The following is a 23,183-nucleotide window of genomic DNA, read 5'->3' as shown; positions in this document are numbered from 1 at the left end:
AGCAATAATCAGCATGGGGCAACAAATGGGGGCTAAAAAGGTTGGCAAGTATGGGGTCGGCTGACCATCATGGAGGGTACCATCGCCAAGGGCAAATTCACCATCATAACCGAAACCAGGGAGATCTGTGCAAGGTGAGGAGCATGATTTTTATCTATATGTGGCTGTGCTGCAAAAGTACCAGACATTCACTTTTGCGCACAACAACAACATTGTAAACAAAGTGAAGGTAATGTACATGTGCAGCCAACTACTTTGTTTATGTACAGAGATGGGTGGCCTCCTCTTCCTAGAGGAGGGTGCTGCCGTACATGGAAATAGCCTCTCAATTGTTGATGATCAGGATTCAGGCTCTCAGATGGTGGATTTTGAGTTAGAATTCAAAATTATATACTTCAAAGGGATAAGGTGCATTTGTTTCACTGGTAGCTAAGAAAGCATAAGCTCCATAACTGCTACTCACAGCCTGCAGCAAAGATCAAGAGCATATCAGTCTAAGTTGGTAATAGAATTTCTTGATGGTAGTACCAATATTTTGGGTTCAAATTCCACCCTAGTCATAGTTCAAGGGGTGAGGGGCCATGTTGTTTTCTTGCTAATTGCCTATGGTTTTTTCCCGAAAAATAAACAAAATTCAAGCACTCAACCTATTTAGTGGACTCATGTGATTGACTCTCCATAGCTGAGCTAATAGTGAGCAATCATTGCATGTGATTCGCATTATTAGATCCATGTGGCAATGATGGTACTCATTGTTGATGACAAGACTTCAGTCTTTTGTACTTAGGGGTACATGGATTTGGTACCACTGAAAAGAATATGACCTGCATTTTCAGCTGCCGGCACTTTGCACATGTTGAAGTCGTGATAGACAGCCCACCACAGGACAAGTGTATGATGGAGCATCAACAGTGCCCCACACTCTCCTCAACACCCAACTCATTGCTGCAATAAGCATGCATAGAAGCCTTGCATACTGCATAGAGATTGACATTTAAGATAATATTTTTACACAACTTTTTATATTCCTTGCTTTTATTTATTTTTTTTAAACTTTTATATTTCTTGCTTTTGTTTTAACATTTTATGAAGAAATAAAAATTTTCTGCTAGAAGCTTTATTATTATTATTATTATTATTATTATTATTATTATTATTATTATTATTATTATGAGATTTGGAGGGACTATTTCCCATTATTTTTTCCTTATTTCCATCCATGAGTCCAACTCTAAACTGAAACCAACTATTGACCTCTTATCTAAGTGGCAAAAGATAGTACCATCCAAAGTAAAGTTCGATGATGCTTTTACAGATATGTATGTCCAAGGTTCGGGAGGGTCGGCCTTGATCTGCGGCATGCTGGGGCACGCGGGTGTTTGGGTATGCAGAACATTCTGCCCATGACAATTGGGTGACAAACTTGGGCTCACAAGCCCAAAAGCACAGGTTTGATCCCCAGGACAGCCACTTTGTGACAGAAAAAGAAGAAGAAGAAGCAGCAGCAGCCAAGATTAGATGCTTCTCCAGTTTCTTGGATGCTGGGATATAACTGGGAATGTGATTTTATATGATTAGAAGCATCATGGTTGGGTTTGGATCTCCTTCAAATAACGTGGGAAACTTTGGACTTTTTGATGTGCTTGATTCCTTTATCATTTAATTCATCTGTTTAGAGCTAGTCTGGGTAGCCGAACAATCATTTCATTTATTTGCTTCGATGGGTTTGATTTCTGCGCAAAAATGTATTCACTGATTTCAATTTAATGGTTCTGTTATGTGCTTTTGAAAGCTCTATATCCGTGCAATGAGGTTTTTAGCCATTCTTGTTTCATATGCAGGAAATGCTGAGGGATGAGTCACAGGTTGGATAAAGCCACCAGCTACTGATTCAAAGCCAGGAACCAATGAGTTTTCAATTGAGATTGATATGTTTTCAAATGAAACCCAAATCTTGTTCAACTGATGGGGTGCTGTGTTGAAGGCAGTACAGGATTTTTGTTTGTGTACCAAGAATAACAGTCTAGCAAATGCTCTGATTGGTAATTAAGTAGGAAAATCATCATTTAAAACGGTTGGATTCATAATATTCATAAAAATATAACTTCTGGATTCTGGCAGAAGCCATCTGGGATGTCTGGTCGATTACCCCAAAAGAGCTGCAGTACTTCTACGCTCTGCTATGTTGTTATGAATAAGTAAATGGGCATGTATATAACTACATTTTGCCTTTATCAGATGATTAACTATGCGTATGACTGCATTAACTAATGATTTTTTTGGTTGTTTCCAGAAGGCTTATGGAGGCAGAGCCCATGACCATGGACAGTGCAGCTTGAGTTTATAACATGACTTGGGGTCTGTAGGCGGTTCCTTTTTTATCTGGTTAAGCTGCATACTTTTGGAATTATAAGTTAGATTCCTAGAGAAATTGTTACAATGTTATATTCAGTGGTACTGAGTAATGATCTATCAATATGCTGAAAACATTAACCTTCTGTTATTAGTATTTGAGAGAGTGCAAAACTTGATCTTGCAGGTTCTCTCATTGATTGGCCACTTGTAGTTTCATCAAGTGTAACGGCTGTCTCTCTGTTTGCTTGTTTTCAGATATAAAAAATAGAAATTCCCTTATACTTCTTTTCTACCCATCTCTATGCAGGTGTTGCTTTAAGTTGTAACCAGGAAATTTAGCAGCTAATGTCTTTGAAAAAAGCAAATACATTTTGCAGCGGCTAAATTGGCTTGGCAAAATTGACATTGTGGAAAGTTGTAAGAAATTAGCTGCGAAAACCTCTTGTGGTAGAGCCTTTTGCAGTGCCATGTGGAGAGGGTAAGTGATTTTAGAATCCGTTTGGTTGGGGATAATCTGATATAGAAAAATAAATTTTATGTTAAATTATTATGTTTGGTATGAAATTGGTAAGTTTATATTTATATTAAAAAATAAATAAATATCATGATAGATTGGTATTTGATAAATTTTTGAATGGTGATAATTATATTTTATAAAAATATTTTTATAAAGCTATATATGTAATTATTAAATTTATTATGATATTTTTTTAAATTCATTCAATAAAGAGTTTAGATAAAAAAAATTAGATAAAGATAGCATAATACAAAGGGTTATTATAGTGATTATATAAAGATGAATAGGAGATAATAATATTATTTTAATATTAAAAAAATATATTATGTAGAAGGATATATTTATAAATTTGTTTATATTTTTATATAAATTTATTTTTAATCAAATGTAGTATTTTTTTTAATATTATTTTGTAGAATAATTTTTTTATCAATCAAATATAGTAAAAATTATTTTTTTTATAATTATTTTTTAGATAAAAAATTTTTAGAAATTGTGAGATTATCCCGTATTCTGATATATTTCAACCAAGTGGATTTTTAGATTCTGCACCCATCAATTCTCTATATTCAAAAGTTATGATACGCAATCGTTTGGCGTGGAAGGACTTTCTCCTTTAGGATGGAAAAATAAAAGGGAGGGATGGTAAAAAAAATTGATAGTTTTTATATTTATTTTTTGAAGAAAGAGGATAAAATAAATATCATGGAGAGAGTGGTATTTAGTAAATTTTTAAATGATAATAATTTATATTTAATAAAAATATTTTTAATAAAACTGTATATATAATCATTGAATTTATTTTGATATTTTTTTAAATTTATTTAATAAATTTTTTTTATAAAAAAATTTAAGAGTTTCAAATTAAATCGTGTCTAATGATGCTCACCTTGTGGAGCAAACTTTGGGATGATTATTTCCTTTTTTTTTTTTTGTCTTGGAGCACTATTATTTATATTTTTATTAGCACATATACAGACTAATAATATAGAAATTAAAACATTGGAAACATGTGATTCATTCATTGTTATTATAAATTTAAAAAAAAAGGTGCATTAGTATCAAAATGATGCTTTTCTTAATCCATGTGAATACTGGTTACTTACATTATTATTGGATAACACTCTTAAAATTCCATTCAAAAAGTATCTCTAGAAATGGAAAACTGTTGAATATATGTATGTGTATTTAATTTATAGAAGTAGATTGTTTTTTTTGGGTAGAAAATAAAGAAGTAGATTGTTAGTGGTGATCCATTTTTTTTGTTGCTACCTAACTTTTTGACACTTTATGCTCGAAGGTTTGCTCACTTTTCATCCACATCAATGGGCATATTCATGATCAATCATGATACTTTCCTCGGAGCAAAAATCCCTTGATGTGCATACCAGAGGACCTCTTTTTGTGCCACGTTTTCTCTTGCCACTTATTTTGAAGAGGCAACTAAAGAGGTAAGATAGGAGGGAACTCCTCGTACTAACCAAGTTTGTCCATTGCATTTTTTATCCCTCTTCTTTTTCCTCCTCTTGAGTCCCTCTTGATCTCTTTTTTTTTCTTGTCTAATCCATCACATATGTGTTTTCCAGGATATGTCTGTAATTTAATAAATAATTAAAAAAAAAGAGAAATTTCAGCACTCTCCACTTTAATTCCACACAAAAAAATCAAAGCCGCCAACTCTAATTCTACGCCAATGAGGGTCTTTTTGCAATTTAGTGAAAAAAGGTAGGAGCATTCAATGCATGTTTTTTCTGAGGGCATGTTTTGCAGTTTAGTAAAAGAGTAAGGGCATTTCAAGGCTCTCTAGTTTAATTCAATTAGGTCGTTTGGTAGTTTGGGAGACAACGAAGGGTATATGTGTAGTATGATATTAATGCATTAAAAATAAATTAAAATGATAAATTGATAACATTTTTATAAAATATAATATATATTAATAAAATAATATATTAATGCATTAGTAAAATAGCATTTTATTACAAACAAATAAAAATATTTATTAATAAAATAGATATTTATAAGACAATAAAATATATCATTTTAAAATAATTATATAATTAATAAAATAATATTTAAAAATGGTATATTTTCTAAACAAAGGATGTATTTCATGCATCGTGTGGATAATATGCTATTTAATAAATAATTTTTAAAATATGTATTCATCGATATGTAATCTATGATTAGTTGATACACGCATGTCAAATTAGTTATTTAGTGATGCAATATACATTTTCATGCAAGTCAGTACATGGTTTCTAGAATACGATATTTATCAATACATAATCCAGAGCTAGCTAATACATATATAGTAAATTAGTTATCCAATAATGCAATATATATCTGAAGGTAAATTGATATATAGTGACCCAATATATATCGTTTATCGAGGAATGAAAAAGGAAAGAGATGAGAGGGATCCAGGAGGACGGAAAAGAAAAGAGATATAGGGAGTCCACTACCCAAATAATATTAAATTTTTTTTTTTACAAAACTAATCCATCTTTCAATTTTTTTACAAAACTAATATAAAATCATAAAACACCATTTGAAATGGTATTTTTTTGTTAGAAAATGCCATTTTAAATAGCATTTTATGGGTTCACGTCACCTCCTCTCCCGTCCCCCGTGGAATCAAAGGACCATAAAAAAAAAGCACCATTTCAAATGGCGTTTCCAAAGATGCCATTTGATATGGTGTTTATTCCTTCATATATACAAAAAAAAAACCCTGGCACCTCTTCCCCCTCTCCGACGGTGACTCCGACCTCTTCCCCCTCTTCGGCAACGACTCTGACCACGGAGATCGATCTCCGACGAGCTCCTTTTCTTTCCGTGCTGGTAAGTCCCTCTTCTCCCTCTTCTCTCCCTCTGACGGTGGCGGCCGCCCCCCACCCCCCCGATCGGCGGCAGCCCCGCCCCCCCTTTGGCTCGGTGGCGGCCCCTCCAGCGGCAGTCGCTCCCCCTCCCCACCCGCCCCCCAAAGAATGCTGATATTTTCTTTAAAATATTTAAAATATCGATTTTTAAAATTATATATTAAAAGAAAGATGTATCAAGCTTTGGATACTATAGTCAGCTTTTAACCTAAGAAGGCAATACTCCTGGGCCTTCCTTGCCTTTTGTAACCCCTATGGTGCAAACTAATAGTGTTGAGACCATATTTGCAGAACAACATTCTACTACTGCTGGTCTTAGTTGTCCAATTATTCAAAGTTTTATGGTGACTTCTCCTGTGTCTTCTGCTATGGTGACTTCCCTATGATAGAAGTAGTAGTAAGTGCGGGATACGATACTCATATAAGGGACGATGGCTAGGTAGGTGGTGGAATAAATTCTGATAATCTAGGCTTTGAGTCAGATGAAAGTGAGGATGAAGACTATTGGATGGATGAGGACAGTAGCAGTCATGATGATGATGAAGAAGATGAAGAGGTGATGAAGATATTCAGTCTGATATTAATGTGGAGAACCTCAACCTCATTTGCACGAACCTCCATAATTTTTTAACAACATAAATTTAGATGATGGTGGTTCTGACTATTAGTTTTCGGACTCCTCGATGACTTAATTTTCTAAAGGTCTAATATTTGAGAGTAAAATTATTTAAAGAGAGTTGTTGATCTTTATCACATTCTGAAGCATCAGACATATAATGTAGTTCAGTTACATTCAAAGTTATAGTCCGTATGATATGCATCATTAGGTAATGTTCAAAATTGTAAATGGAGGCATCTTGCTGCATTGTTGAAAAAGCAAAGATATTTTAAATCACAAAATATGAGGATCCTCACACTTGTTTGTTTACGAGATTGAGTCGAGACCACAAACATATCAGTCGAAGGATGATTGGAATACTAGTCTGACATATTGTTGAAAAAGATCCAGTGTTAGAGTTGAAGCTATTGTGGTAATCATTAATGATCAATTTCAATATACAGTGCCATACAGGAAAGCATGATGTGGAAAGCAAAAGGCATTGATTGATATTTATGGAGCATGGGAGCCGTCTTATTCAAAATTGCCCTATTATATGGCTGCACTCCAACATACAAATTTTGGTACTATTGTTTCATGAAATTTTTTTCAAACTACAAATTTGATGTTCGAATTTTAAATTATATTTTTTGAACTTTCAAACTATCCATCCAGGGTTTTAAGCACTGTTGTTCTATAATCAGCATTGATGGCACGTACTTGTATGAAAAGTTTAAAGATAACATGTTAAGTGCAACAGGAATTGATGCAGAGAATGAGATATTTTTCTTAGCATATGCAATTATGGATGGGGAGATGACTGTCAGTTGGAGTTGGTTTTTTTTCTAGCTCAGAACATATGTCATCAAAGATAGAAATAGAGTATGCTTAATTTCTGATAGGCATCCAAGTATATTAAATGCCATTGCAGATGAGTCTATTGGATGGAGTCCGCCACGTCCTATCACCGATACTGCTTAAGACATATCTGCAGTAATTTCAACACTCATTTTAAAAATATGTAGCTCAAAAGAGCAGTATGACAAGCAAGAAGCACTCATCAAGTTCGCAAGTTCAACTTTATCATGGGTAGGATCAGAATAGTGAATGAAAAGGCTTGGAGTTGGTTGTCTGAGTTAGAAAAAGAGAAGTGGACATTGGCACATGATGACAGCTTGCACTATGGTGTTTTAACTATAAATTTACCGAAGGTTTTTAACAGTATTTTACGAGGAGCTAAATATATTCCAATTACAGCTTGTGTTCAAATGGTATTTTACCGTCTTGTGAAATACTTTAATATGAGACATGCCCAAGGCCAAGCCTTAAGATATGTACAGGAGAATCCAAATAATTTTTTTACTCCTCATGTTGCTATTAGCTGAAGATCAAGTTAAAGCTAACCAGCATCGAGTAACAGCGTTCAACCTTCAAAGAGGCATATATGAAGTGCTTACGAGGAGAACAAGCGCAGGGTTACAAGGTAGAAAAATTTTCATACTGTTACTTTAACTGAAAGAAAATATTCTTGTGAAAAGTGGAGCATGTACAAATATCCATGTTCACACGTTTTAGCTGTATCAAGAAATTGCTGTACATTTTAGTGGATTTGTGGATGATGCATATATAATTACAGCATATATGAATGCTTAAAGTGGTGAGTTTAATCCATTACCACATGAAGATTATTAGATGCATACACGTATGTTCAAATATATTTCTGATCATCATCATTTGAGATCCAAGCGGAAAGGCAGATCAAAGTCAACAAGACTATGAAATGAGATGGATGATAGGCAAATAAGAAGTAAGAATTATTGTGGTATTTATAAGGAACAGGGTCATGATCACCGCCCCTGTCCTAGAATACTTCAACACACTTCAACTTCAAGCAGTGGAAGAAATTAAAAGCTCCGGAAATGTATTTTTAATATTATTTTATGTATTTTTATGGGATTATATTTTCAATGTTGTTTTATATCCAGAGATGAATTGTATTATGTATTTAAGTTGTATTATGTGACAATATTATGCTACCAGATATTTACTGGTAATGAATTAGTGACATCATCGTTTTCATGCATTGAAAATTATATTTCTTATAAAATGAATGGCTATCATATTTCTCATGCTCTAATACACTTGGGATATATATCATTATTTTAGATTTATTAGCATGTTATGGCTTACGATCCACGGCATCCAGACCCTCGAGACAGGAGTATTCTTACATTGCAGGAGCACCATCGGTCACAGACTATTTTAGATGACGGTGTAAGCATTCCAATCCTACTCTTACTAATATTTTTTATAAAAAAAATCTTGTTAAAGTTATATACATTATCTAATTATTATATCTTATTACAGGAGCCCAGACACCTTCGAATACGACGATCCGATGCTGACTTTTGGAGGACAGAGCACATCCCACCTAAAGTGCTAGATTATTTATGATATTTGAGATTCTATGGAGTGTATCGATTGGTCACATATAGATGAACGTTGGTTTTATTACTGCTTTGCTTGAGAGATGGCATCCAAAGACACACACATTTCATCTTCCATTTGGTAAGGCGACCATCACGTTACAGGATGTTAGCATCTTTATCGGACTACCAGTTGATGGTGATCCAGTTACCGAAGTTGATCCCATGCTTATCATTCCGGAGTGGCAGGCTTTGTGCTTACGATTGCTAGGGTTTGAGCCCGAGGTCCAATTTTTCGATCATTCATGATTGAGGATAGAGTGTTTGAATGATCATTATCGATATTTTTACATTGGAGATGATGCACCAGATGAGATGGTGCAGCAGTATGTCAGGGGCTAGGTGCTGCGGTTGCTAGGTGGTGTTCTATTACTTAATACTTCATCGAACAAGATGAAGTTAATGTTTTTACCATTATTGAAGGATTTAGTGTTTGCTCGTAGGCTCAGTTGGGGTAATGCAGTACTAGCTTACTTGTACAGGGTTATGTGTTGGGGTTCTTATGCAGACCAGAGCGAGATTGATGGTTATCTTATATTATTAAGGTATATAAATTAAAAATTTATATTTTTAATATTCTATTATAGCTCTGATTGGGTATATCATGTATGATTTTTTTAAATTTACAGATTTGGGTATGAGAGAGGATGCCAACTATCAGTACATTACGATGATAGTTGCTCGATATGCCATCAGAGCAGCATGACCTTGATGTTCCATTCAGACTAGACGGACCGTTGGGATATAGGTATAAAAATATTACTTTCTTTACTTAAAATTTAGTATTATTTTAAATTCGATAAAATTTATTTAACATGAATACACTGTCAAGTAGATAGAACGTTACATTCAATGTTAATCACGTATCGACGAGAGTGACACGGGTTTATAGGTGCCAGCTGGATACACTAGTTGATACACATAGACGATAAATTTGATTTATTTATAAATATAATTTTACAGTATTTATAATCTATTAAAAATTTAGCTGACTAATTTATTTTTTATTTTAACTCTATCAGTTTTTGTGGGAGCCATATACAGATGAGATATTGACTATATTGCCGTAGATGTGTACAGTTGGACATGACATATAGACTGCTAGGATGCCACTTATTTGTTTTGATATGGTGGAGTGGTATCTTTTCGATCGTGTGCTGCGATAGTTTGACTAGATTCAGGACATCCCAAAGCAGTTTGATACTAGCCAGGGATTTCATCGTATTGATCGACGAGGGAGAGCTCGTATTGACTGACGTATCAGACATACAGAGTACATCATTATTTGAAATGCATGCCGAGATCACATAGTTCATGATGATCATATTTTGAGAGGCCATCCATATACCGAGGACTACATGGCTTGATTTTTTAGCATTATAGTGTGAGTCATTGGACAGCCTCAGTATGTAGTTCCAAGATACGAGGGTGAGAGTTATGCTGTGCATCTTTTGGTAAAACCATAGAAATTATACTTTATATCAATATCTTTACTTCTAATATTAAGATTGTAAAATATTTTATGTAGTTCTGTTATATCTTTATTTTATGTTTTACAATATATTGCTAATTTTATTTTTATTATGTAGACTGATTCTATGTCAGATTTTATGTTGGACACTCGTCGTGCTTTATCTACGACTGATGAGGACGAGCGGATCCAGATACTGCGTGAGATAGAGAGATCATGTTCAGAAATATTGATGGCGATTGGTATTGAGCCAGATAGCTGTGCGCCTTGGTATGGAACAGCCGATACGTTAGATATGAGATATACGCCGTTACCATATGTTCCACATATGCCATCACTGCATATTTCGCAGATATCATCACTACACATTGCACAGATGCCACCACCTTTTGATCCATAGATGGCAGGGCCTTCTTCTTCCTATATGCCCCAGATAACATCATCGGGTACCAGTTGGCCATATGAGTATGACACATTCTTTTCAGGCCCATCTTTATATCCAGATGAGGGGGTTGAGGGGGTCACTCAGCCCACAGATGCTCCGACTGCATCAGTTATTCCTAAGCAGCATGACCAGCAGACGTTCATTGATATGGGGAAGGAGCCATCACAGCAGATACAGGAGCAGGAGCGGCCATTGAGGACCTTCCTGAGAAGATCCAAGCGACCACGGCCACCACGACATCCTTGTGGGATTTAGTATTTTTAGATTTGTACTTAGTATTTTTGAAACTTTTATTGTCCTATTTTTATATACTTGATATTTTTATTCTGTTTTATATTATTAATTATTATTTTTATTAGAGATTAGTTTAATTTCAAATGATCGGATGTTATGCTTTATGGACATAGATACACGTAGTCTCGTGTATCTCAAAAGATTAGGAGAGAAAAAGTTGTGCTAAAAGGCTATATAAATTATAATGTAAATAATAATAATATATCGAGTAATTTAATTACATCTCTTGAAATAGTCAAAAATAAGCTAAATCAGACAAGTCAGTTGTTTATGAAGGAGGACTATGACAGAATGGCATCTGAAATTCACACCTCTCTCTGTGCCTGTATGCTTGCTTTCGTTTGCTCTCTCTCCTCATCTTCTTTCATTGAGGGTATGATACAGTTTTACAAATGTATCGCGGAGCAGATGGTGAGAGCTTATTTCGATGAAGGATTAAAGCCTGACAAGTGGATGATGGACTGTGGTGATTTCCACGAAAAGAGTATTTTGAATCATGGTGAGGATGAGGATTCCAAGTTGATAAAAAATGATGGGACGATTGTGTCGGATCCAAATCTACTAGAGCTATAGTTGGATGCATGGTATTCCGTATCGACTCAAATCGATCGGTATGGCTCGTACCGTACCGTATCAATGAAGAACCAGCAAGATTCAGGCCGATTTTTCGGCAAATGAGATGAACCAGACTGCACCGGTACATCTCGTACGATACGGGCACGAACCACTACATACGGTACGGTATGGGCTGGTACAAGTCGGTACGAATCGGTACGATACGGTGCAGGCACCAACTGCTCGGTACAGTATGGTTTGGCCCAGTATAGATAGGTATGGCACTGGTACGATTGGCATGGGGATGGTACGGATTGGTTTTTTATTTTTTTTTTTTTTTTTGGCCATTGGATGGATATTTTGGAATGAAGGGTCAAGAAAACGTCATTTGTTATGGCGGCTTTGAAAACGCCATTTCAAATGGCGCTTTATTTGAAATGCCATTTGAAATGGCGTTTTCAAAAGTGCTATTACAAATGGTGATTTTTTTTTTTTGTGATCCTTTGATTCTATGGGGGATGGGGAGGAGGTGACGTGGACCCATAAAACGTAATTTGAAATGATATTTTTTATCAAAAGAATATTATTTTAAATAATATTTTATGATTTTATATTAGTTTTATAAAAAAGTTAAAAGGTATATTAGTTTTATATATATATTTTAATATTATTTAGATAATGGACTCGAGATATAGGAGAGCAAAGAGATGAAATGGATGCTAATATTTCCTCTTTTATTTTGAAAATGAAGAGATGGGCTGAGCAAAAGTCCTCTTCCATCTTGCATCTTTTGCTCTCTTCAAGAAACCTACAAGGGTAGGTGGTGCAAAAAGAGGACGTCCTAGGCAATCTCCTTTGATGCACGCACCACAGGACTTGTATTCTTTTCCTAGGATTGATCTCCTTTCCAAAACATCCCACGCTTGATTATATCATCATCGATGAGATCTTGTCCGGTATAGCAAATCACTAACCTAGTATGTTCTTGTTGTTACTTGGCTACTTTAACAAGTTTTTGAGTATGGGATCCAGCATCTCCACTATTTTATTTCACTTATCTCTACATCTGTTTAGTTGCTTTTCATAAAATTAATGAGCTCCTGACTTAATATATAATATTTTTTTCTTTTATATTCAATTTAAAATATCAAAGCAAAAATAAAACTATATAAGGAATGAACTTACTTAGGACTGAAATTAGATCGGATACGAATCAGATACCAGCATATCCATATGCATATTTGTTTTTGTCTAACGAATACAAATTTGGATACGGATATTATTTAGATGCAAAAATTCATATCCATATTTATTTTAAATAGATATAAATATAATTCGATTACTGAAAGTATGGATATAATGATGGTTACAGTGCATCCCTGGAGACAGCCAAAGTCTAGAATTTACTATTTCGACATTGCATTTGACAACCAAAGTCCAAAATTTATTCAATTAATACAACATAAACTAACTAGTAAAAGTTCCAAAACCAATCTAGTGAGAGTTTCAAAAACCAGTCTAGTAAGAGTTCCATCAAGGACAATCAAAATATACCAGTCATGCATCATTTTTTTCAGTCATTTAGTAAGATTCTAACCAAAATATACTAGTTAGCTAATAAGAGTTTCAAAACCAACCAAACAATCAAAAATAGCCATTACTATATTCTATCAAGAACCTACTTAGGTGCCATGAATCATTTTTTCCAATATATTCTAATGCCTCTCAATTGGACAACCAAAAATGATCCTTGCATTTTCTGGATTTTGAATGAGAAAAGATAGCAATCATCAAGTAAGTGGGACTCTATTCCCATAGCCATCAATCCATTAAAAATTTCTTCTGCTATATAGATATATGGCTGACTTTTTTGGATAATAGAATTTTTTTCTCTAATTGCATCCACAACATTGTCAATTACTGACTTTAAAACTTCAATCTCTTGATCAACATCAGTTGAAGATCTTTTTTTTATTTTTTGAACTTGTTGCACTTTAGGTTTGAACTTGAACTTGTGATCTTGGGGATAGCATATCAATTCCATCATTCACATCATCAAAGTCCTCGAATAAAGCTTCATTTTGGAATATCAGTTGATCAATATTATCAATAGTATCTGTGCAACTTCAATCTACTTGAGCTAGCTCATCTTCGCCATTTCTCCTTTGTAGTTTTGGCACCTTCATCTGTTATCCTATCTTTAGCAAATAGTTTCATTAAACCCTCATAGTTATGAACATATTTAGTCCTCCATTTTTCTACATCAGGATGTGTCTAAATATAAAAAATATATATAAGTATGTAAATATCGTATTAACAATAATCAAAATAAGAATAAAATAAATAAATAAATAATCAAATTCAAAATCATACTCTATTAGTTCTTTTCAAACCTCAGGTTCTATTATCCACAGCTTTGTAATCAGACTCCAAGCAAAACCACTTAATTATTTCTAAATATATATATAAGTATGAAAATATTACATTAACAATAATAAAATAAGAATAAAAAAATAAATAATCAAATTCAAAAATATACTCTATTAGTTCCTTTCAAACCTCAAGTTCTATTGTCCACAGCTTTATAATTGGACTCCAAGCAAAACACTTAATCATTTCTAAATAACTCAAACTACTCATTGAAATCTACCTTAAGAGACTTCAAGCAAAGGGAGCCAGCATCTCGATGTTTTTGTGCAATAAACTCCTCCAGCCGAAGACTAGTGATAGGTGGTCCCGCGGTTCTTTAAATGAGCCTTGTTTAAATCTATGTCAAATTTTTGCTCACTTCTTTAATCATTTGATCATAAGTAGTAGATGTGAAACTTCTATCATTTTTATTTTCTGCTCACTGTTGGTAAACTATTGCTTCAATGAACACGTCATCTATATGAGCTGTCCATCTCAAATATTCTTTTTTCTTCACTTGATCTTTTTTTGTACCACTTATTGATAATAAATAGATTATATATATATATATATATATATATATATATATATATATATATATATAATGAATATTGAATACTAGTATAAAAGTTTTAGTTATAAATATTATAAAAAAATCTCAAGTACAATCAATTGCAATAAGCCCAATATATAATGAAATAAATAAATAAATAACACAGTAAATGCTACAGGATACCATTCACTATATAATAATTTCATATATCAAGCGTCATATAATTTCTTAAAAATTCTCCTCACATGGCATCTTCATCATCATCCATTGGAGTAGGAGCCTCTTCTTGAGGTAAAGATTGGTTTAAAATCTCTCAATCTACTTTATCAATAAGTTTTCATCAGGATCTATCTCTATTAAATAATTATGCAAGATGTAATATATCAAAATAATCTCTGTTTGTATGTCAACCAAGTAATTGGATTCCGTTGTGCTTCTGATGATAGAAAATTATTTCTTTAATACATCAAATGCACTTTCTATTACATTATATAATGATGCATATTGAAGGTTAAATAACTCTTGAGAATTTTTTGGTGCTCGAGCAAAGTATTCTTTTAAATGATAGCACTCCTCTAAAAAGTGTGATAAATCCACTTCTTAATATATATCTCACATCAACAAGATAATATTTATCTAACAAAAATTAAAAAAATAAATAATAATTATATTATATTAAAAAAGAATATAAAATTTATAAATTACTAAAGATTATCTTTAGGAATCTCCAGTTTATCTTCTCTCTTAAGTGTATTTTTAATTATCCTTGAGTCAATATCGTTCCTTTCTAGTCAGACAAGATATATGTAAATTTTAAATTAAATGAGCATGTAACCAATATATTTTGCACTAGATAATTTTTCCTATGATGATATTTTGGGGCATCGATCGAGACACTTTCACATAATCATGTGTTCCATCAATAGCTTCCGCACAAGTCTAATATATAAATTTTATATAAATATTTATTTAAATACATATTTACATAATTAGAAATAAATTAAATAAAATTTGATTTATTTTGAAATATGGATAAAACCTACTATTATTGAATATTTCAGAGAAAATTTGTTCTGCTATGGGTTGAACCAAAAATTGATGTTCTAAAGGTATTATTGCTCTTGGTACTTTATAAAAATAATAACTAATGATCTCATTAGAGTGACAAAAGAAGAATGAAATCATATGATTCCTCACATTATATATGATAATGTGTGAAGAAACTTAGTAATTTACTCTTCAACTGTTGCTCATTGAGTGGGTTGGAGAGCACCATCTTTTTGTAATATCTCACATAAATTTATAAAAGCTTGTGGTCCCACTCGAATAATATCACATGACTTTCCATTTGTGATTAATATTGCATTATTTCATCTTGTACTAATTATCTTTCTATGGAAGATAGACTAATAGATCGATTAATATAATTTTTACAATGATAAAGCTTGCATCGCATTACAAAATTTATAACATGACAAATAACTTCAACTGCAGTTAGTCATTCACTTTTCTCGTATAAGAGAAACTCATCTATTTCTTCATTTTCTTATCTTTCTATCTATCATATATCTAAATTTAAATTTAAATAAAATAAGTTTGTTGTGTTATATGATAAATAGATAATAATAAATTATTAAAATAAAAATAAAATAAAGAGAAAAAAAAATTGATGGGCAGCAAGCACACCATGGATTTGGTATCATATTTATATCCCTAAAACCTACAAAATATTATGCTTTTACCAAGATTAAGCTCTCAAAACCTCAAGGGACAACTCACACTGCCACAACTTAAAAAAAAAAAAAAAAAAAAAAGAACCCAATTAACCCCTCCATCTCCCTCAGGTGCTCTCCTTTCCCATAGATCTCTGAACAAGAGAAGCAAAAAAAAAATCTAAGTGGGAAAAGATCTTAACTTTTGTTTTTTCCCATCTTTTTTTTATTTTTTTTGATTTTTTTCCATATTTTCCATCTATTTTTTTTATTTTTTATCCTCCAGAATTAAGAAATCCTTTCGTCTCCCTCAAGTGCTCTCCTTCCCCATAGATCTCCAAAAAAGAGAAGTGAAAATTTTAAAAAAAACTAAGCAAAAGGTCTTATCTTTTATTTTTTTTCATCTTTTCTTTTATTTTCATTAATTTTTTCCATGAAAAGTGCTTCCACCTTATGTTTCGTCCATAGGAGTGGGTGGGAGGCTTTAAGCGCTTCCTTTTTTTTCATTCACGGGAGTCTCAATCGGATGGGAGGCTTGAAATAAGCTGGAGAATTGAAATATAATTTAATTTTATTCTTCATTAGAGGAGTAAGATAGAAATTATAAAAAAAATTATTAATCTTCCAATTCTTCTTTTTAGATCCGCTCGATTTGGAGGTGAAAAAAATTGCAGGTTCGAGAGGATTTTATTCCCTTGTTTCTCTTCTCTTCTTTTTTTTTTTTTTTTGAAAAAATCTCCAACCAAGAGAAAGTATTAACTTTCTTTCCTATTCTTTTCTCTTCTCCTCTATTCTTTTCTTCCATTTCCTCACCACTTGATAGTATGAAGGTTCGTGCATACATGTATCATAACTCTGAGGAAATTTATATTCTTAGAAATATCTTTATCCATCACTAATCTTTTTTTTTAATATAAGTAGGCGATCACACGATTCTAGTGCGAGTACAATCCAAGAAGTCAAAATACAAAATATCATATAGTGCTTTTGGGCAATCATCTTCTTGCATCAGAATCAGTCTCCGATATGATCGGTAACAAAAGATACAACCCAATTCACGACACTGTTCACCTCCCAGTAGATATGTCGAACAGCCATCATGGAGAAGTGACAGAGGGACTCCCAAATATCATGGAGCAGCGGATGAGCTCCCAACCATATTATCCCATTCCGAATCCAATCAATGATTGTGGCAGAGTCATCCTCCATGAAGATGCTATCTGCTCATAGCTCTTGTCGTGCACAGACGATGCCCGTCCAGACAGCCTGGAGCTCCACTCTAGGGTTCGATAGCTCAAAAAAGGATGAGTCCCTGGCAGTCAGAAGTCTACCATCTGGGTCCTGGATGATGTAGTCTACACCATCCATACCATCCGTAACACTATCATTAAAATTGATTTTGACAGACTTCGAGGGGGGCTCTTAAAAGATGAATAGAACCCTTCGGATCACTACATGCACAATAGAGGATCCTCAGAGACTCAAGGTAGCGAGGGACTGTTCAGTAGTATTGAACCGGCAATGTTCCTCCGTAAGGCAATAAGCTCTCTTCAGCATCTGATGTGCAGGCACTATTTCGATATCAAAGACCAAAGAGTTCCTAGACAACCAGATTTGGCAAGCAATATGTGCCATCCTACTGCTGGAGGTCTGGCCCTCAATCGTGCTTTGATGGATCGCATCCAAGAAAGAGGGAGTCAGGAGCCATTCATGGCTCTCTAAGGCTAGTCTCTTGCCATCACCCAGATCAAGCATGCTCGAAGTTATTTGGCTATTTTCATCACAAATATTTACATCTTTAATATGAACTTCTGAATTATGATGAAGTTCTTAGGACTAATTTAAATAGAAGATTTAGTCCTTAAACTTGTTCGTGACCAAATGATATGTTATTACTAAGATGATAACCATATCAAGTGTAGATCTTTGTGTGCCATATGGGTTGATTATCCTCTTAACTAAAGAGTATAAAGATACTGGTATGGCATGCATGGAATGTAGGAGTATATTCACACCGAACGTGACTAACTACAGAGCACTCTACTTCAAGAGTAGCTCGCGAAGGATATGGGTATAAGTGTCCCTTAATCTGAGATCACCACGGTGATTTATAAATAACTCACTATATTTTGATGTCGGACTATCTGAATTTTTAATTCAGTGACAAAAATTTTTGGATATAGTCAAATACTTATTAAGTCGATGCGTGAGTCAAGATGGGATTGATCCCTCTAAATAAGTAGAAGTTAATGCATTAGTGTATTTCAATTTAGTAAAATCTTGATTAGGATAATTCATGTGATAGATTTGAAAAGTTAAAATATAATAGGTTGACTATTCCAGGGTTGACAGTTAAACTCTAAGTCATTTTGAGCATTAGAATCAAAAGAATAAATTATACGATAACCATATGTCAATAGATTCTTGAATATTGCTTTGCAATCGTTTGACCTATCCAAATATCAGGTCTATTTCTAGATGATTACATCAATTAGTTCAAAAAATTATTTCTGTGCTACCGACTTAGGTTCGAACCTATAGGGTCACACTCAAAAGAAGTTACCGACTGATCACATGGCTGATCAATGATTAAGAATCATTTTAAGGTTTAATCATCAATTTGATTGATGGTTAGCCTTATGCAAAAATTACAATCTATTATAGGAGGATTAATTGGCAACTAAATTACTGATTAGCTCAATTTGGTTGAGCAGAATAATTTGATTCGAGTCTAATTGAATTAGATTCAATTAAGATGACCTAAGATGAATGGTTTCTGATTTGATCAGGACTTGAACTTAATTAAGCCTGATTTGATGAGGATTTAATTATGTTTGGGACCTAATAAGATTGGGTTCAAATTGATCTAATTGGTTTAACCTAGTTTGATTAGGTTGGAGACCTACTGGATGAAACCCTAGAGTCCAAAACAAGTTGGAATCTTCACTACCACCGACCACCCTTGCATGCATGCCCTTCCCACCGCCAAATTCAAATTGGCATAATGGATCTCCACCTAAAAAAGTCTTGTCGCTCACTCTTGATAGGGATCAAGAGTTTGGATCAATTGGTTGATTCAATCGAATTCAAATTTGATTTGAATTCAAATGTAGATAAGAAATCTGTTCTAATCCAAACACCTCCACACCTCATCTATATAAATCTCTGATTTTTGTGGGACAACAATTAGAATATAGAGATTATTGAGAGATCATTGAGGCTAGGGTTTTGGGGCATGAGGTCTTGGGTTGGGTGGCCATCATTGGCTTGTGATCATAGAGGAGTTTCTTCTCCTCTTGGGTGAGCATCCTAGAAATCTGTTCTAGAGTTTCTGGGATGAGAAAAAATCAAAAAGAAGAGAGTTCTCCTCCTTCTGAACCAGTGCCAGATCCTCCATAAGTTTCTTCTCCAGGTTCGGAGGAGTCCAGGCCATTTGAGGACAAAAGATAGATCAGCCATCCATAAGTCATTACGCGAGCTAGCACTCTCGGGACGACAGATCAGCACGAGATTTCGAGTGGATCACCTATAGAGGCTGGACATCCTGTGCGGCTGTGAGCAAACTTCAAGTCTATGAATTTCAGACATGGAGTCCTTCTACCTGCATAAAGGTATCGAGTTCTAAATTTGATTGATGCATAGATTAGATCTATGATCACATATTTGATATGTCATATGTGTAGATTTCATTTTCAGATCATGTACGTGCATTATATCATGTTATAGATCTTAGGATAGGTGTTAAGATTAGATCTTAAGCATGTAGTATAGATTAAATTACTTAATCTGATTTTTTACTGCATAAAAGTTTTTAAAATACATGCTATGCGTCTGCCAGTTTTTCAACAGTAGTATCAAAGCCAGGTTCTATTATAACATGTATATGTATGCATGTAGCATTAAAATTTGGATTTTGATTGCAGCAGATCTGATTATGATAAGTTCTACATGATTTAGATTAGATCTAAATTTTTTATATGTGATATGATTAGATTAGAGGCCTATTAGCCAAGTAATTGGATTAAGCATTCCTGACCGTCCGATCATAAGTGAAAATAAGATTTTATGACCCTTTCCTCTCATTCTATGGAGATCTCTTAAGGCATGTAGGGGTGCTGTTTGCTTATGAAGATGAAATGCAAAAGGTTCAAAACTTACTTTTCTGTATAATCCTAATTTTTGAAACCTTAGATTTTGGTTGTATGTGATACAAAACGGATGAAAAGTAAATAATCTAATCTAAAAGATTAAAAATTATTTTAATTAAGAAAAATAAAATTTAGAATCATAAAAAGTTTGGATATGATCTAAAAATTGGTTTATGGTTGATTTTATTTTGAATTATGCAAAGTTTTCATATGCTGAAACTTTGAAAAATCTGCTGGCACGCGAACTGAGCCGACTCAATTATAAACTAGGTTGACCCAGTCTCCTGAGGTAGTCGGCTCAGTGTTGATTAAGCCGACCCAATTGCACGAGCCTGAACAGTAATAATTACTGTTCATCTACAGTTAGTCGATCAAGTATCAGACTTTATCGATCCACTGTTGTTAGCCGACTCAGTCTAAAACTGAGCCGATTCTATTTTCAGAGATAAAAATTTTGCATCAATTCGAGTAAAAAGTTTATAAAATTGAAATTATTTCTAAATTTAATTTAAGCCTATGTTAAATTGATACTTAATTATGAGTTAAGTATGAAACTAATTGGATCTAGAATTGTGAATTAAAGATCTAATGATATTTTCATAAAATATGGGGATGACATGGGTTTGCTTGATTAGATTCTCTTAACTGGGCTAGATTTAAGGTTAGAATCAAATAAAATATTGACTAATCAGAGAAATTGATTAAATCTAATCAAAAGTTGAATTAGATTAAACCAGATTTTTTCTAGAACTATTACAATAGTTGTAGTTGGTCAAAATCCATGTCTTCATTAGACCAAGATGGATCTCGATCATGGCTCAGTAGTAGAGCTCAAGTCTTTAGGCAAATCTAATTGAATCTAATGAACTAATTAGTATCTAAGTTTGGCAGATTTGATTGGTGGTCATTAATTGAGAGCTACTCGCATAGATTGAGTCTATGACGAGTTAATGGCATATCCCTCTCACTAATCTTACTTACATGGCCAATGTGGTCAATCAGTTTTTGATTCAGTTGCTCATTAACTCATGCTGAACCCATGCTATATAGGTTAATCAATATGACTGATTTCAGTGTCAGGATCGGCTTGATCTAGTCTTTCATGATCTAACTTAGTGAAATCAGTGAGAGGATTATGATTATCTGATCAAGTTCAATTTCTTCTCTTCAGTATCTCAATCAAATCTTCTAAATTATTAAGTCCATAAAATGAGTTAGATATGGAGATGATTAGATCATAGCCTTCCATTAAGTTAGATGATAATAGATCCATTAGTTGGATGATCATTGGACGGTCCAAAGGCCTGGTGCTCATCTACTATTGGAATTATCATTCATAATATGATGTCTCAGTCGAGTCTTTCTCATGGATGGTTAGGATGATCGATCACAGTCAAACCTGATTATTTGTTAGTTAGATTCTTGAATATGATCATATTAATGGTTGGACCTAACCCGACCTTTTAGTGGAGATCAAAATCTACTGTTAGGAACCTGGAGCAAAATTAATTGCTAAAAATTATTTGATGAAATAATTGGTTAAGAACTTGTCCATAGATGCACATGGGTGAGCCGGCCAAAGTCAGACTTATGTGCAGTTTGTGTGGATTCTAGTATCTACTAAAAAATTAAGATAATTTTCGAATTGGAGGTAGAGACTCCTAATTCATACAAAATAATGAAAGAACCTTTAGACTAAAGTCTATATCTTTAGGCTTAATTAATTCATATACTAATTAGATTTATGATTTTTCTTTTGTGCAGTTATGGCCACCAACTTATTGCTCCGATCACTATTAGACAATGATAAACTGATGGGATCAAATTTTGATAGCTGGTGTCAAAAATTGAAGATAGTTCTGGAGCACGAGTGGATCTTGTACGTACTGATCGATCCAGCACTTGAGAAATCCGCTCAGAATACTCACGGTGCGATTCGAGATACTTACCTGAAGTAGCTCAACGATCGCATCACGGGATGTTGTATCATGCGGGCGATCATGAATGACGAGTTCAGTCGTAAATTCAAGGAGGTTCAGTCAGAAGACATGCTCAAGATGTTGAATGAGTCTTTTGGGACTCTCAACGATATTGAGCGGCACAAGACCAGTTGTACCATTTTCAATGCCTGAATGATGGAAGAGGTGTTAGTCACCGATCATGTATTGTACATGATTGAACAGATTAAGCATCTGAGCAAATTCAATTTTTTCTTGCACGAGCAGTTTAGGAAAGATGCAATCCTGAATTCTCTACCGAAGTCTTATCTATCATTTCTCAATCATTATCAAATGACGAAACCTGTAGTGAACTATCACAGTCTGTTGGATTTACTACAGACTTTTGAGAAGCATCACCAGCTCCACAAGAAGACGATGAATGTAGTGGGAGGATCTTCTTCGGACGAGCGTCGTCCCTTAAGAAAGAAAAGAAAAAAAGAATAAAAAGATATCAAGTACTGGGGGTCAGACCAAGAAGTCCAAGTCTAAGTCTGATCAGAGTCAGATAAAGTACTACTATAAGAAGCGGGATCATTGGAAGAGAAACTATCCTCAATACATAACTTTTCTTGATCTGAACAGGCCAAAGAAGAAGAAGCAATCAGTTACTGGGCAAGATAATTATATGATAACACCTTGCAACTTCTCTATTTATGATACAATGACCTGGATGTTAGATATTGATAGTCCTATTAATATTTACAATACGTTGCAGGGACTTCAGGTCAGTAAGAGATTTGAAGATGGTGAGAGATTCCTGA

The 23,183-nt window shown here is 33.8% G+C and overlaps 1 protein-coding gene across 37 annotated transcripts in view; it reads left to right on the top strand.

The window, feature by feature from the left end:
* LOC105033980 (CBL-interacting protein kinase 24) overlaps positions 1-23,183 on the top strand; it is a 160,102-nt gene that overhangs the window by 47,099 nt on the left and 89,820 nt on the right. For 5 of the 37 annotated variants that reach the window (XM_073255032.1, XM_073255031.1, XM_073255017.1 and 2 more), the window contains 5 exons: positions 1,842-2,042; positions 2,122-2,198; positions 2,294-2,577; positions 2,663-2,833; positions 4,173-4,323. The gene's annotated coding sequence lies outside the window, so the exon portion shown is untranslated. Of the gene's footprint in view, positions 1-1,315; positions 2,211-2,293; positions 2,834-4,172; positions 4,324-23,183 lie in introns of all 37 variants that reach the window. The other 32 variants (XM_073255024.1, XM_073255022.1, XM_073255016.1 and 29 more) reach the window with 28 other exon arrangements.

This window comes from Elaeis guineensis, chromosome 3, assembly GCF_000442705.2.
Source record: "Elaeis guineensis isolate ETL-2024a chromosome 3, EG11, whole genome shotgun sequence".
In the NCBI taxonomy this organism is placed as follows: Eukaryota; Viridiplantae; Streptophyta; class Magnoliopsida; order Arecales; family Arecaceae; genus Elaeis; species Elaeis guineensis.
This window is presented reverse-complemented; position numbering and strand designations above follow the sequence as displayed.